The 5,626-nt window shown below is 38.4% G+C and overlaps 1 pseudogene; it reads left to right on the forward strand.

Moving 5' to 3' along the window:
* The first annotated feature begins 3,961 nt into the window (after positions 1 to 3,961).
* On the forward strand, positions 3,962 to 5,326 carry LOC102752932 (annotated as a pseudogene).
* The last annotated feature ends 300 nt before the right edge of the window (positions 5,327 to 5,626 follow it).

Raw genomic sequence — 5,626 nt, forward strand, 5'->3', positions numbered from 1 at the left:
GCCAGTTTTGGCCCGATCCCCACAGGTCAGGCTGAGAGACCCCACCAGTACACAAATCCATGCACCAGGCTTCCAGTTAAAAACTAATCCCTTCAGCTGGAGGGAGACAGGAGCTGTGAGCAGAAATAGAAGTGTTCTTTTTTTAAAAATCTTTATTGATCTCTTCTAACCCACTTCCACCCATGCCCAAGGCCTTCACCACCCTATTTATTGTCTGTGTCCATGTGTTATGCATATATGCATACAAGTTCTTTGGTTGATCTCTTCCTTCCCCTACTTCCCTCGGACATTCCACAGTCTGTTCCATGCTGCTATGTATCTGGATCTATTTTGTTCATCAGTTTATTTTGTTCATTAGATTTCATATATGAGTGAGTTCATGGGATACTTGTCTTTCTCTGGCTTATTTTTCTTAGCATAATACTCTCCAGGTCCCTCCATTTTGTTTCAAAGGGTAAGAGAGCCTTCTTTTTTACTGCTGCATAGTATTCCATGGTGTAAATGTGCCCCAGATTTTTTTTATCCACTCATCTACTGAGAATGCTATGAGATGTGTATTTGCAAGCCACATACTTTTATGCATCGGTGGAAAAAATGTGAGATAGATAAATAAACAAGAACATTATTCTGTTTCTATTTGGGCCACACAGTACTGTCTTGGCATGTGAATGATTGGTAGCTTTGAGGGAGTCAACAACAGACAGCAAAAGAAAATATGGTCAATGTCATGTGATAGCAACGATGAAATTGGTGAGTTCAAGTGAGAAGCTTCTGAAACTTCTCCCTTAGAACTAGGAGAGAATTGGAAGGGATTGTAAGAGTCTATTAGTTAGCAAGTGTGGGTGATGTGATAATTATTGCAAAATGTTGCAAAGACTGTGAGGTTTCAGCCTATTTTGCACAATAGGGGGATTCACTTTTAGTGGGAACTCTTCCAAGAAAATTAAATTTAAAAAAGCATTCTCATCAGAAATAATAAACCTAAAAGAGAATGTAGCCAGCAATGGAAACACACTCAGAATCCTCAGAGAAACAGAAAAGGGACCAGTGTGGTCCCTTTTATGTGGCCAGGCTGAAAAGGCCTTGTAAGACCTGCCTATATATCTAGACAATGAAAAGTAAGTTCCATGAGAGCAGGGCCCAGCTGGTCTTTTTTATAATGGCATACCAACAAGATACAGGGATGTTTTTGGAAATGTCAAGTACTTCTATTCAGATGGAATGCTGGGCACATGAAAAATTATAGCGGGGATAATATTAGAATGACCAGATGAAGACAGAACATGGAGAAGGGTAAATGTCATGGTATGGAGTTGAGCATTTTTCCCATATTAATCAATAGCTGTTGAAGGTGTGCACTGGAAGGTGATGGAGAAGAGCTGGGTTCTTCAGTCTATCATTTCTTATAGGATATGTTTTGTTTTATTCTTCACTTAAATGTACATAAATGCACAGATGGACTGGAGTATTTCAGTTATGATGCATATACTACACTAAGAGAGACGCTTTTTCTCAAGTCATAGTTATGAGCCCTGAGAAGAACTAATGTCAATGATCTTACTTTGTCTTAGTGAACAGAATGGGGATTTAGAAAGAAAGTCAACTCTTCTGTTCTGAAGTCCAAAAAGCCTTGGATCTTTGGCTTTCTTTCTAGGTGTGAGTCCCTGAAATCTGGAATTTGTTAAATGCTAGGATGTCTTAGCCAACAAGATTGGGCTGTTTGGCTATTTCCAAGATGACTATAGTCAATCAACATTTGCAGAAAACAATTACAAAACATCATCAATTGGTATAGATATAGGTACAGAAACTGTACCTGTTCTCAAAATGAATTGTCTCAAAAATTTTCAAAAAGTAAAATATAGTAACTACAACCATTGTGCAAGTTTCCACTTATCACCAGTTGATTTTCTTGACAAATTATATTTGTTAAACATGCAGATAAACCAAAAATGGATTTTCCTCTATGCCAGTTTATTTTGTGTTCTGTGTTTTTAAAAACATTTGAATGTATATTAATGAAATTATATTTATATGAAAATGCATTTGTTTCTGTATGAAAATTCAACAGAAATGTGAAAATTAGGACAAATTGATTGCTGTGTTCTATCAGTTATGGCTGTGTCATGGGAAGAAAATGAGCTTTAGAGTTGTGCCTTCCAATTTGAACACTTAGGAGCTATGGGTATCTGGTAACATCACTTAATATTCAAGGAAATATTCAAAAATTAAAGTCATTTAATTTATCTTGACTTCAGAATATTAGCTATAAAATAGAGATAACATTAGCTATAAACCAGACTTATATGAATAAATAAAATCTGAAAAAATACTTTGCATATTGTTTTGCTAGTAGAGAATATAGACAATTTTAGCTGTCATTTGATTCCCCTTCTATGCTACATCAGTGAGCTGTTTTAAATTATATTTTAAAAAGGTTATTGTTGGAATTTATTCTTTCTTACTGACATTTATGTATTGTGCTATTTATTTTTTGCTAAAATCAAATGAATTTGAGGCAGCTTACACTATTAAAAACAAAATAATTATTAAAATTGTTAAATTAACATACAGAATAAATCTCACCACAAATATTAAAAATTAATTATATGAATGAATAATTAATATTCTTTACTGTAGCTTTCAAAACTATACACAATATACAATAAAATCTACCTTTCCATGCTTATTTCACACTTCACAGTATCACACATCTTTTGCTCCAATCAAACAAGACCATTTAATAATCCCTATATAGCTCATTGTCTTTTCTTCTACCTGAAACACTTTTCCTCCTCTCCAAATCTTCAATAAGACTTTAGTAAAGATGCTAATCTCATTCATACAGGTCTTCAGACAGTCTCAGATCTACATGTTTCCTTTTCCTCTTTGCTCTCCTCTTAATTCAGTCTTTAGGAACCTTCAATAATACTACCTAGCCTTGTTCGTTCACTTGCCTTAGCTTCTCTTCTCCCCCTGACAAGTATAAGAGACAGTAATCTTGGTTAAACATGGGTTGGGGAATTTACTTTTTCTCCCCTGCAGTATCCAGATAGTATTTTCCTTTTTGCATTGTTATTTATTAATTAAATTGTACTAGATGCAACCAGAAGCATGGATATAAGGGGCAGATTGACTGGTGCTCCAGGGGTGGGATATCTGGATAAAGAAGGTGAAGGAATTAGCTAAAGAACATATACTCATATCCCATGGACATAGACAATAGTTTGGTGAAGACCAAAGGAGGAGGAGGAGGTAGGCAAAGGGCAGATGCAATTATGTCAACATTAAACATTTAAATAAATAAATAAATAATACTAGATAGAAATATAATACTAAACCATATTTGAGCTTCCTGACAATCAGAGGGAAAAAGTATAAGTAATTTAGTTGTCTACTAAATAAAGCATGGAAAAGTCATTTGAAAATGCTATATATTTTATTCTGATTTCTAGGATTAACTTATCTCATAGATCGTTATAATGTTTTTACATGATAATTGGACAATAAGTGAAAATATAAATCTTCAAAATACTTTAAAATCTTTGTTAAAACTGGATATACATAAGAAGAAAAAAAAGAATCTAGATGTAGATCTTATATCCCTCATAAAATTAACTTAAATTACAGAACAAAATATAAAATGCAAAACTATAAAACTTCTTAAAGATAATATAAGAGAAAATCTAGATGATACTGGGTTTGGTGATGAATTTTTAGCTACAACACCAAAGTTATGATTCATGCAAGAAATGTTGATAAGCTGGACTTCATTAACAAAACAAAATGTCAAGAGAATTAGAAGCCACACACTTGGAAGAAATATTTACAAAAGACCCATTTGTCTTTAAAAAAATCAACTGTCATTTAAAATATATAAAGAAGACTTCTACCCTGGTTTCCTTGGTAGTCTGTCAGTGGGAGGTCCTTGTTCCCATTCCCTCGCATTGTTCAGCCCCTCGGAGCCCTACACGTCTCAGTTATGCGTGAGTGCAGCTCCATCCATGTTGGCCAGGCTGGTGTCCAGATCGGCAATGCCTGTTGGGAGCTCTACTGCCTGGAACACGGCATCCAGCCCGATGGCCAGATGCCAAGTGACAAGACCATTGGAGGGGGAGATGACTACTTCAACACCTTCTTCAGTGAGACAGGCTCTGGCAAGCATGTGCCCAGGACAGTGTTTGTAGACCTGGAATCCACAGTCACTGATGAAGTTCGCAGTGGTACCTATTGCCAACTCTTCTACCCTGAGCAGCTCTGATTACAGTCAAGGAAGATGCTGCCAATAATTATGCCCGTGGACACTACACTATTGGCAAGGAGATCACTGCTCTAAGCTGGGCTGAATTTGGAAACTGGCCATTCAGTGCTTCTTGGTTTTCCACTGCTTTGGTTGGGGAACTGGTTCTGGGTTCACCTCACTGCTGATGGAACATCTCTCTGTCAATTATGGCAAGAAGTCCAAGCTGGAGTTCTCCATTTACCCAGCCCCCCAGGTCTCCACATCTGCAGTTGAGCCCTATAACTCCATCCTCACCACCCACACCACCCTGGAGCACCTGATTGTGCCTTCATGGTTGACAATGAGGTTATCTATGACATCTGTCGTAGAAACCTAGATATTGAGTGCCCAACCTACACTAATCTTAATTGCCTTATTAGCCAGATCATGTCCTCCATCACTGTATCCCTCAGGTTTGATGAAGCCCTGAATGTTGATCTGACTGAATTCCAGACCAACCTGGTGTCCTATCCCCACATCCACTTCTCTCTGGCCACATATGCCCCTGTCATCACTGCTGAGAAAGCCTATCATGAGCAGAAATCAGCAATGCATGCTTTGAGCCAGCAAATCAGATGGTGAAATGTGCCCCTCGCCGTGGTAAATACATGGCTTGCTGCCTGTTGTACCGTGGTGACGTGGTCCCCAAAGATGTCAATGCTGCCATTGCCAGCATCAAGACCAAGCGCAGCATCCAGTTTGTGGACTGGTGCCCCACTGGCTTCAAAGTTGGCATTAACTACCAGCCTCCCACTGTGGTCCCTGGTGGAGACCTGGCCAAAGTACAGCGAGCTGTGTGCATGCTGAGCAACACCACAGCTATTGCTGAGGCCTGGGCTCGCCTGGACCACAAGTTTGACCTGATGTATGCCAAGCGTGCCTTTGTCCACTGGTACGTGGTTGAGGGCATGGAGGAAGGAGAGCTTTCTGAGGTCTGTGAGGCATGGCTGCCCTTGAGAAGGATTATGAGGAGGTTGGAGCAGATAGTATTGAGGGAGAGGATGAGGGTGAGGAGTACTAACCTGTCAGCTGCGATGTTACACTCCAGTTATATATATATAACTTTTAAAATTCAACTATGGGAAAACAAACCATCTGATTATAAAATGGGCCTAATATATTAATGGACACCTCAACAAAGAAGATATATAGATGACAAGCTCTACATCATGTGTCATCTGAGAAATGCAAATTAAAAAAACGAGATACGACTACACACCCATGAGAATGGCCAAAGTCCAAATTTGATCTTATACAAGAAGCCAAGAGGCAGCGACAAAAATTCAGAACACTGACAACATCAAATGCTGGCGACAATGTGGGACATCAGAAGTCTCACTCATT

The sequence above is a fragment of the Myotis davidii genome, unplaced genomic scaffold (genome assembly GCF_000327345.1).
Source record: "Myotis davidii unplaced genomic scaffold, ASM32734v1 scaffold656, whole genome shotgun sequence".
Taxonomy (NCBI): Eukaryota; Metazoa; Chordata; class Mammalia; order Chiroptera; family Vespertilionidae; genus Myotis; species Myotis davidii.